Below are 12,265 nucleotides of genomic sequence, written 5' to 3' on the forward strand. Positions count from 1 at the left end.
AATGTCACCTCAAGCTTCTATGAGGCCAGAAGAAATGAAATAGAAAAAAGTCACCTAAAAAACGCAGAAATCTGGATTGTAAGCATTGAGATAAATCTCACAGCATTGCGATAAGCTTCACAGAATGTGCTTGGATACTTCTCCATCCTGCAGACAGTCTCTTTGTGAAGAGGGGTTGGGTCTTGCCAGTGTGTACTAAGATTTTCATGAGAAATTATCGCTAACTTACTTTTATTAGTTAAAAATTACAGTTTTAAAATAATCACACAGCTTCTTTATACCTTTTTACTGTTTCAATAATAACAAATCCCTTATATTACAAGACTGACCATATAAGAGATAGTCTTTAACTGGATTTTTATTTTCATTAGTTTACAAGTAAGGGGATACTCACTCGCTAACCCTAAAATGTGACACTGTTGGTGGAGATATTAGCTGTCTTAAGCACACCTGATGAAATGGGAAATCCCTGGCCCCTTGGGCCTTCTGCGTGATGCACACTGGTGGCCAGAGAAAGGCATGCCCATGTCCACAGATGTCCACATGAAACAAAAGCTTCCATTTCCACTTTCACCCAAAAACTAGGGTGCGGGACAGATCCATAACTAGGGGAACTTTGCCACTCAGCTTTTTTGGTTTGCCAACTTCCTGGTTTTAACTTTCACCACTTTCATTATTGCTATCAAAGGCTCTGTCCTGGGATCAGTCACAGATTCCATTCCTCCTGGCGTGTGTTTGAAGTGATTGTTTCTTCCTCTCTTCAGTTATTCTCTGATACTCGGAATTTTTGTTATTTCTGTCAGCTCAGTCTGCCCGCTTCCCCTTGGGCCCTCTCCACACTCATTCTCAGGGAAGCTGTGGTTCTTCCATTTCAAGCACCATGCCCAGCTTTCCCTTTCTTGCTGAGAGAGGTGAGCCATCTACTGCCATTTTTTGGTATGACATTTGACACTGGAAAATTCTAGTGTCAGAGCAAAACCAAGTTCACAAAAATGGTCCTGAAATGCTGTTGTATGCATTTACAAATCAAGGGAAAATGGTTTTTCAAATGCTGGGGGTTTCCATTGTTTTCATTATTCAAGCATCACCTTGTTTAACACAAACGCTCAGTGGGAAGGAGGCAGAAAAGGCCCCTGAGGTGGTCAGAGCTCTGAGCAGAGACAAGCAACAGGCTCCATGCTCTAGGACACAGTAGATCTAGGACACATGGGGGCTTTTAAGAAGCATGGAAATGCTGCCCCCGCCCCTAAGAAATTCCAATTAAATGATCTAGGATGAAGCCCAAGTATTAGTACTCTTCAAAATTCCTCAGACGGTTCCAATATATTAGAGTTGAAAACGGTAAACATTTCTGAGGCATCTTGGTTCTTATACAATTTCTCATTTACTGAGTGAGATTGCATCTTTGGGTTTCTTACAAAAAAGTTCTTCGTTAGCCAATCAGAACTGAAAAACTCCTCCTTAACTTCTTGAATTCGTGAATAAGTGTGTAGAATGAATCAGAGAGACATGATTTCATCCAGAGGTCTGGTTTCTCTTTCTTGACTCTGTCAGCCTCAGCTACTGTGTTTCCTTCTAACACGGTGGCAGTAATGGCAAACACCTCTCAGGTGTGGGCAAGGATCAAGTGCCTGCTCCTAGCGCTTAGCCTCAAGCGTGGTGCCAGCGGCAGCCAGGTTGGTCTCAGAGAGGACAGAGCTATTACTGAGGCAGGGAACTGCATGGAACCACAACGACAGTGAACAGTGTAGAATCTGTCTCCAAGGTGTCTTTTAAGTTGTATTCAAGTCTGGCTTTAAGTTGGTAATGAGTTCTTTTTATAAAATTGCATTAAACTTTACTTAGTTCTTGACTTGTGATGCATAGCTAAGTAGTTTAACCAAATTTAACTTCAGTTTTACTGCCAAACTATGCTTCTACAACTATGACTAGGCCAGGGCACAGCCCACATGACCAGAGAAGACTAAACTAAATCCTCTTAGATGCCTGACCTACATGCAAATGACAGTGGACCAGTATGCTACCTATAGATCAAGAGATGCACAGTGCTGTATTTTTTCTTTTAAAAAGACATCACTTTCTAACAGTCTTTAAAGATTATTTTAAAGTGCTAAGAACAAATCTTTAAAGAAACTCTTTTAGTTTCCTTTTGCCATCTTCCAATTCTATTTGCATGGTTTTATCCACCTTCGGTTTCTCAGACCAGAGGGGCAAATTTTGCATTTGATACTTTCCCTTATGCACCAGGGTTTACTAATTAGATGCGTGGGCACCACCATTCAAGGCCAGGCCTTCCAAACCTCTGGTAACTCTGATTGGTCGAGCCTTGAACTTCACAGAGGCCTGAGGACTTAGTATATAGGTATTCCACCAAGGTCATTATTTAGTAGGGATTTTTGGCAAGCCCTTTCGATTTGCTAAATATCATGAGGATTATTTATAGGTTGATACACTTTTTTTTTTTTTTTACTGATGATGAATTAGTATTCAAGGACTGCAAATTGCATGTGTAGTATTAAAATTTCCATTTCCCCATACATTTATTTATTTACTCATTTTACATCCTGGTTGCACCTCTCCCCTAATTTCTTTTTTTCTGTTCTAGATTAAATTGATTTTAATGGGATATATCCAATTAGATCACATGATATAGTAAGATAAAATAAAAATAGAATTAGGGAGATGACTCAGTAGGGTAAAAGCACTTGCCACCAAAATCTGACAATCTGACTTTGGTCCTTGGAACACATGGAAGAAGCCACATGCCCTGGTGATCCCACATTCCCATTTTAAAGGGGATCGCAGAGGCAGAAGGGTCTGCTGGGAACTTACATCCATAGTGCAGTGGCAAAGACAAGAGAGTCTGCCTCAGAAACAAAGAAAAAGTATAGAACTAACTTCCAAAGGTGTTCTCCGACCTTCACGTGTTCACAGTGGCATGCATGAGTGCTCTCTCTCTCTCTCTCTCTCTCGCATGTACACACGCCACACATAAATTAAAAATTTAAAAATTAATTTGAAAATATGGTAATGTAATGAAGAAGCTACCCATGACCACACAAGGCATTGTCATGCATCCTAAGCTGTCTAAAGCCCGTGTGGGCATATTGTGCGTGCGGTTCTTTACATATGAAGCACTTGCTGCAGAGTCACATTTGGAGCAGTCTGATCTAGAGAACGCTCCTCAAAGACTGAGGACATGGCTCAGCAGTCGAATGCCTGCATAGCAAGAAGGGCCCTGGGTTTTAGCAGTAAGAAAACAGAAAAGAAAATGTTTCCCTTTTCTTTTTTCTTTTTATTTATTTATTTATTTTCAAAATGTTAAGATTTTATATTTACAAAGCTTCTTCCTGTTGTACAGAAAGTAAAAATGTTGTTACAATCGCAGTGGAACTGGCAGCCAGGACAGTCAACTCACCAAGCACAGCTGTCACAACATGGCAAGAGTCTTACACGAAAACCTAACAACGTTTACAATTTTGTTGGGGTGAAGTCCCCAGGCTTGGTGGTGGGTTACCAAGGGGCTAAACGGGGGAAGGCAGAATGTCTCGGGAACTATTCTTTGGTTCTTTGGGTGGGAGGTGGGGGTGTCCTGGGGCTTGTGCCACAGTTACCTTTTTAAAACAGCTACCAAATCTATGAGCGGTCCGACCAATACTCAACAGTTCTGTTTCTTGCAGGTTGTTCCAGGTCTTAATCATGTTCCCCTTCATCATCTGTTTCTCACTTTCTCTTTCACCTTTCCTACCTTCTTCCTCCTCTTCATCCTCATCCTCATCTTCATCTTCATCTTCATCTTCATCAACTTTTCCATTTGGGTCCAGTCTCTTCTTCCTCCCCACTGACTTCATCTTCTCCCTCTACATCCTCATAAATGTTTTTTTTATTAATTAATTATTCTATTTATTTACATCTCAAATGTTGTCTCCCTTCCTAGTCCCCCCTTGCAGAATTCTTTACTCATCTTCCTTCCCCTCCACCTCTGAGAGGGTGCTCCTTCACCTCTGAGAGGGTGCTCCTTCACCTCTGAGAGGGTGCCCCCTCCACCTCTGAGAGGGTGCCCCCTCCACCTCTGAGAGGGTGCCCCTTCACCTCTGAGAGGGTGCCCCCTCCACCTCTGAGAGGGTGCCCCCTCCACCTCTGAGAGGGTGCCCCTCCACCTCTGAGAGGGTGCCCCTCCACCTCTGAGAGGCTGCCCCTCCACCTCTGAGAGGGTGCCCCTTCACCTCTGAGAGGGTGCCCCTCCACCTCTGAGAGGGTGCCCCTCCACCTCTGAGAGGGTGCTCCTTCACCTCTGAGAGGGTGCCCCTCCATCCAGCATCCCCCTTCTCTGGGGCATCATGTCTCTACAGGACTAGGAACATCCTCTCCCACTGAAGCCAGACAAGGTGGCCCTTGTATGCTCTTTGGTTTAGTTTCTGGGAGCTCCCAGACTGTCCAGGTTTGTTGAGGTTGCTGGTCTTCCTATGGGGTTGCCATCCACTTCAGCTCCTATAGTCCTTCTCCTAATTCTTCATGGGGGCGGGGGTGGGAATCCCTGACCTCAGTCCAATGCTTGGCTGTAACTATCTGCTTCTGTCTCAGCTGGCCTCTCAGAGAGAATGTTTCTTCAACAAAGCATTCCTGGGTATAGTAGTGTCGGAGAAGTGACTTTCACTTCATGACGAATCAGCTTTGGAGAATGAGGTATGATGCCCAGATACTCAGTCAGTTGTCACCATGTAAAAGTTATTTGTTATTTGTAAGGTAAGCACTGGGAACACACCATAAAGAGCAGCAGACCCAACTTGGCCTGCCAGAGCTTGCCCTCTAGGAAAGGAGACAGACAGTAATCAGATGATCAATTGAACAAGTGTCAAATTATACCTGTGACATATTCTACAAAGGAACAAGGCACGGCGAAACAAGAGTCTAGGATTAGGCACTTGACCTGACTGGTGGTGAGGTCAGAAACGGCTTGTCAATAAAAGTCGGGGTTGTACTGAGAACAGATGGAGGAGTAGTCACTGAGTAGTTGAAAAGGGAGGAATGAGCAGAAGGAACAGAAAGCGTGGCAGTCCTGGTGCACGAGGAAGCAGAGCCAGTAAAAGGAATTGAAAGAAAGCCAGGTGGCTGGGCCAGTCACTGAGTGGGCTAAGTGTGTGAAGCCAATGGAGCACTGGAGCAGGCCCATATTTATATCTGAAAGCCAGTCTACACACATGCCTTCCCAATTGCCCATTTAGTGACATTTAGTTTATGGGTCAAAGCTGGATGGGGTGGGTTTATTTACATTATAGGAATTGGTCGACCCCTCTTTTCTGGGTCAGTTATTCTGTATTAGACAATGTGAAGCCACTTCTAGAATCAGAATATGACATGGTCTAGATCTGAGATTTGCAACAGGGAAGAGATATACATCGAGAGAAAACAATCCTGACTCCTGGTAACTATCAGACAGCCAATAGGTTTGAAGGATGCCACCTGGTGTTCTGGCTTTAGCATCCAGTCCTCTCCTTTACTCTCTTCCCTTCTTCCTTGGTATTATTATAAAAACTGGGGTGGAAATGGGTAGAGATTAGGGCTTGGTGAGCCCTACGAGGAGAGACCAGCAGTGAGTACAATCCAGAAGTGGGTATGTGTGCTTGGTGCTGATGTTGCTTTGAGAAGGATTGGTGATGGGTGATGTCCTGATAGAGTGGGTAGAGGACAGACAGCAGGGCTGCAGGATGCAGGGTGCATACAGAATACCTACTCAGTGGCCAGCTTCCAGTGAGAATAGAGGATTGAACAAGAGTTCAAACTGAGAGCCAGCCAGAGTGTTGGGAGGACATGTCGGGTCTCTCTGGGGGAGGGCTTAGTTTTTCACATTTGGTGTTGGTGTTTGAATGGTTTTGTTTATGAAAAGAGAAAGACAGTGGAGATAGCAGAAAGGCAATGAGCCTGGGCCTCAGTGCAAGGAGGATTCGAGATCTTTGAAACGATAACTTGGCTTCACTTTAGACCATATGCTGAAGCAGATTTCACTTTGGTAACCAAATGTCTTGGGTTTTTATTCTGTGTTGTTTTACAGAGATGTGATGTTTTCCCTTGGCAATGGTGGTTTTTTTTTTTTTTTTTTTTTTTTTTTTTTTTTTTTTTTTTTTTTTTTTTTTTTTCTGCCATGAGAAGGAGAGACAGCACCTTTCCTGCTGCCATGATTAAGCCCAGTTCTATTTACAATCTTCTGTTGAGATTTCATTCTTCCAGGGCAGAGTCCTTGGCATAATTAAATGAGACTCTTATCCCTACCCTGCCCAGATCTGGAACCCTGGACACAGGCATGTTGCTGCAGGCTTCCTGCCCATCAAGGTTACAGTCTGCTGGGCACAGCCCACCCTCCTGGGCACAGAGAAGACTGAGGCTGAAAATTTGTCTCCTATCTCCTCCTTCTGCTCTAGCCCTCTTCCCTGTCTTTCTCTTTTCTCCTTCCCCACTCTTCCCCTTCCCTTCCTCTTTTTTTCTTCTCCCTTTTCCCATTCCTCTTCCTCTCCTGGCTAAATCTCCCCGTGGGCATAGACTCTGGAGACAAGAAATCTTTTTGTGATATTTTAATGTGTAGAAAAAGCTGCTGGGTTGGGGGGGGCTGCATCGTCCTTAAGAAAATACATAGCCAGGGAAAATTCAGCAAGCTTTTTCCTTTAGCCTCAGACACTTCCCAAACCCACAGACCTGCTTAATAGATAAGATTTAATCTGTTATCCTTCCCAGAGCCATTTGTATTCACTGGAGGAAAAGCACTTAACTAGAGAAATCATACTGTTAAAGGGAACAGAAAAAAAAAAAATTTTTTTTTCTGCAAAAGGGGCCTCCCTAACCCTTTTGAGATCATGTGACTCTCTTGAAGGGCTCTTTCTGGAGACCTAAGAGAGCAGAAACAGAGGCTTTCCTGGAGTGGGGAGGTCCCTTTAGAGTTAGTTCTGCCAAATCAAACCCTCCTTCCATACTGGCTATAGTGTATCTCTGTATTGAGAGACACAGATACAGACTTCTTTAAAACATGAAGCTATCATATTTAAGTGGAGAAATACTATTTAATAACATATTATTACCTTTAAATGATATCACTTATTTAAAACATGGAGAAAAAGGAGCTATTCTTCCCCACTTAAGACTAGATTGACAATGACCTTTTGGAGTGGTTGAAATTAGGAATCCATTGATGGCCCCTGTTAAACTTCTTTTAACCATGTGTTGCCCACCAACAGCGGCCTCAGTGTTCATCTCTTAGAGCTCTAGAATAAATTTAAAAATACAAAACAAGATACACAAGCTGTGTCTATCGTTCCTGAGCAACGGGCCCCAGGACTTACACACTTTTGTCTTTGAACAGATCTAATTCGAATAAGAAGAAATTTCCAAATGCACCATTTGGATGGCTGGCTCTTGTTCACGCTGGTGATTGAGGTTGTAAGGCTTGGACAGGACTTTGAGACAGTTACACGGATGTCATAAGGTCAAGGCTGGGGCTGGGTTTGGAAATTTGATCTACTAATTGCAGAAATGAAGACCAGCAATCTGTGCAAATGGAAATGAAGGCCAATTAGACACGATTAACATGTAGATTCAAAAATAAGATAACACAGCATTCTACTCTGAGACTCTGCCAGTAGAATTTAACAAATTAAAATGAAATGCAGTCAAGTCGAAACATCAGAAAAGCAGGTTATGCAACATCCTGCAAGCGACTCGAGACCTGCTTAATGGATCCTCATACTTGGGAGATGGATTCCCTCAAACAGTAGTTTTTCTCTGGCTTGAGACCTGACCGGCTTCCCGAAAGAAAGGACGTGCCCAATACATGGGGACATTTTAGTTCATTCAAATAGCAAGCACAGGCTCATATATAAAGTTTTAAAGGTGCCCAAAGCTTTCCCTTGTTGTTTGCATTTAACAATACTTTTACAAAGGATCCTTCGAGATCTACTTTAAAAGAGCCACTTAGCTATGTATTAAATATATAAATGTTGCGGCCATAGGAGTAGGTGATTGGAAAATAGAAGACCATAATTCCCGAGTTGTTTTTAGGTATCCCCTGCGCCGTTCTCAAAGTTTCATTTATACAAAGCTTTAGGCTTTTAGGGTGCAAATTAAGCCTTGCTTGAGGGCAGCAAGATTTACTTAATGACTATCTGCAAATCACTGTAGGAATGTTATTAGAGTACAGAGAAGTCAATGCTGGCTGCCAGGAGAAAGCTGCCCTAGCTGCTGGCTTTGATCTCATCAGACCTCATAAAGTCCGCTCAATTTCTGCCTCCTGTTTTATAGGGACTTTCTTCTGCGGTGAGCAAAGCCCAGTACAGACATTATCTAATTCTTCCTCGTAACACTCGAGTGAGGACAGGTGGGGCTGCAGTTATTACTCCCCAGCCCATTCTACATGTGAGGAAATAAAGTACAATGTTTGGTGAGTTTCCCAAGGTCAAATGGCAGTTGTATGACAGAGGAGAGGGTTCTTCCCAGGGTTTCCCATAGCTAACCCAGAACCTGACAGATCAGACACTGGAGTCCCAGACTTTGAGCCAGAACGCTAACTTCACCCCTGTCTGTTATTAGTTTGTTGTGATATTGAATGAGAGACTGGTCCTTCTGGAGTGAATCTGCTCTCTAACATAGAGAAAGAGAACTGGTATAGTGGCTTGTACCTGCAATCCTGGCACTCTGGAAGCTGAGGCAGGAGGGTCAATAGTTCAAGGCTGGCTGGCTAGCTAGCATGTGGCACATAGCAAAATCCTGCCTCAGCAAGACAACAAAGAACAGCATTCAAGTGTGTGCCACAGAACACTGCCTGGTTAGAATAGTGCATTTCCAAGTAGTGACATATGAGAAGAAAAACCACAGCACATTAATGCCCCAGAGGCTAGAGTTTGTGACCATTATGTAGAAATTCATAATCTAAAATATGAAAACAGGTTACCAACTTACTTTTAATTTAATTTTATTTCAGTTTGGACTTAGTTCAATTTTTTATCCCTGTTTGTTTGTTTGTTTGTTGTTGGTTTTTTGCAGAAGTCAATGGTTTCAATCCAGTAAAGACATACATAGGTGCCCATGGCCTTGAGTCTTTCTGTCACCTTTTAGTTTATGACTCTAAGTTAGACACAGTCATTAATTCCTGAGACTCACTCAAAGCCTCACCTGCGATCCAGAACAAGTATCTCACTGCCACAGGGCTGTCACTTCCTTCCTGTCTCACTCTGGCCTCACCTCGCTTTATCTCCTGCATTGCCTGTGGGGCCCATGATAAGTCATCCCCACCAGACACGGTTGCTGCCACCAGGCATGATTACCACCAAGGCTGAGATCCCTTGCACAGCTCTGTGTTCTCTGGAGCTTTCCAATTACAAACTGCGACAGAGCAGGAACAGAGGGTGGTGATATTTCTGGTCTCCATGGAATATATCTTCCGAGGACTCCATTTGTGTCAAAGGTTTTACTGTGACAGCCTCAATACCAGCACAGCCCTGATAGACTAAATTAGAGGCAATATTAAGGAGCAATTATCATGTGACAGTTGGAAATTCCTCTTCTCTGAGCACTAGGTCTCCGTAGAGAAGAAGCCACAATAGCAGTAAAAACACAACCCCCAGACTACATTTTAACTATATCATGCTTGTCTCAATTGTTTTGTTTTTAAGAAAAAAATTTTTTTCTCCCAGGTGGTATTTCAAACTTTAGTGCTTGTGATTCCTGAGTCAAATATCAGCATAACTTCATTGCCTTAGTGAAATATTAACTGTCAAGTGAAAAAAAATAAATTAAACTTTATCAATTTCATCATGTTTTTAAGGTTATCAATTTACTCAGTGTTTTCTACAAGGCATATGGACTTCTGAACTCAGTTTATTCGGTGAGTGGGTGATCTTGCAGTGGACATCTCCTCCTGTCCATCAATTACAGGAGAATGAAAATAGAAATGGAATGCTTGTTGATCTGAGATGATACAGCACTTCTGAGATTGAACAAGGTCTCTCTTTCTAGATGTCTACATTTCACGATTTATATGCCACCTTTTGTGGCGGGGCACATTAACTTATGTTTTTCTTTTCCTTCTTACCCATTCCTTCGGTTGAATATCCAATTCACATCTGGAGATAAGCCATGTACAGATCAAAACCTGAGATTAACTGGTAGTTTTTTGTTAAAACGTGAGAAACAATAAATTTTTTGTGTGTGTGGCAGGGGGGACAGTTAAGGGCAGTACTCAAATCTGAATTGTTTAATTTTTGTCTGGTATATGTCTAAAATAGTTATCTGATTTTTTTTTTTTCGAGACAGGGTTTCTCTGTGTAGCCCTGGCTGTCCTGGAACTCACTCTGTAGACCAGGCTGGCCTTGAACTCAGAAATCCGCCTGCCTCTGCTCCCAAGTGCTGGGATTAAAGTCGTGCGCCACCACCGCCCAGCGATATCTGACTTTCTTTCTGAGATTTTTTTTCTCTTACAGCAAAACTGAGAAAAGAGCAGAGCTCCCATCCAGCCTACGACTCCAGGTGTGGGTAGCCTCTCCCATTGTCCACAGCATCAGAGACAGGCATTTATTACAGCTGGCAGGTCATTACCAACCGGCTGAGAGTTCACACTGGGCTCACTCTGGGTGTTGCAGATCTATGAGTTTGCACAGTGACATCGCCTAAAAGTTCTCTGTGGTGACATCAGTATTTCTCCTGCTTGCTCCCTCTGGTTCCAGAACTTCTAGTCATCCTACAGGCCCTATGGCTTTGTCTCCCAGGGTGTCATATACTGCAACCAGGCACTCTGGGACCAGGGTGTGGATGCAGTCCTGTATTGAGGGGGGAAACAAGATGATAGCTGGAGGTGGAGGGAGGGGAGATCTGGGAGGGAGAGAAGGGGGGGAGGAAATAAAGGGAAAGTATCAGGTACTAGAAAGGTACAGAGGGTCAGCAAATCAAACAAAAATGTGTAGCAGTGGGGGATGAGGAACTGAGAGTAGCCACTGGAGGGTCCCAGATGCCAGGGAAGCTCCCGGAACCCAACGGGATGAGATTAACAGAAATGAGCAGTGAAGGGGAGACAGAGCCTGCAGAATCCACCTCCAGTCGATAGGCACAGCCCCTGTCAAGGGCTGGGGCCACCCACCCATCTCAAAGCTTTTAACCCAGAAATGTTCCTGTCCAAAGGAAGAACAGAGACAAAAAATGGAGCAGAAAATGAAGAAAGGACCATCCGGGGAATGTCCCACCTGGGGATCCATCCTGTCTGCAGACACCAAACCCCACACTGTCACTGTTGCCAGGAGGTCCTTGCTGACAGGAACCTGGCGTGGCTGTACTTTGGGAGTTCAGCCAGCACCTGACCAATGCAGATCTGGGTGCTTGGAGCCAACCATCAGACTGAGCTCCGGGACCCTGGTGGGGGAGCTGGCTGAAGGACTGGAGAAGCAGAGGGGGATTGCAACCCCATAGGAAGAACAACATTGGCTGGCCGGACCAGCCAGTATCCCAGGGACTAGACCAGCAACCAAGGTGTGTACAGGGAGAGATCCATGGCTCCAGATACATATGTAGCAGAGGATGGCCTTGTCTGGCATCAATGGGAGGGGAGGCCCTTGGTCCTGTGAAGGTCTGATGTCCCAGCATAGAGAGATGTTGGAGGGGTGGGGAGGGAGAGAGTGGGTTGGTGGGGAAACACTCTCACAGAAGCAAAGAGGAGAAAGAAGAGGGAGAATGTGGGATGGGGGGTTTGTGGAAGGGTAACTGGGAAGTGGGATATCATTTGAGATGTAAACGAATGGAATAATAATAAATAATAATAATAATAATAATAATAATAATAATAATAATAAGACTGCTTCCTTCCTTTAGCGATGTGTAATATACCCGAGGTCCCTTTGCTGCACCAAACTTTCTTCCATTATCATGTGCACCACCATTTATTTATTCATTAATCTACGCACAGACGTCTTGGTGTCTTCTGAGTTTGGTCAGTTGGGAATAAAGCCACCACAAACATTAATGTGCAGAATTTTTTTTTGTGTGTGTAGACACACTATCTTTTCTGGCTTGAAATATTTAAAACATGGCCTACTTACTGTACAAGCATTAGAAGTTTGAAGGTTTCTGAGGTGGTGCCTGTCACTTTTCACAGAGCAGAATTTTTATAGCGCTCGGACATACAAATTAAGTCAACATCGCCATACACAGAAGCATGGCTAAAACTATAAGCTTTCAAAGAACTTCTGTGTCCAAACTAAAGTCCTGAAAAATATGAGATCTTGCTAGTTTCGTG

This window comes from Arvicanthis niloticus, chromosome 30 (genome assembly GCF_011762505.2).
Source record: "Arvicanthis niloticus isolate mArvNil1 chromosome 30, mArvNil1.pat.X, whole genome shotgun sequence".
Taxonomy (NCBI): domain Eukaryota; kingdom Metazoa; phylum Chordata; class Mammalia; order Rodentia; family Muridae; genus Arvicanthis; species Arvicanthis niloticus.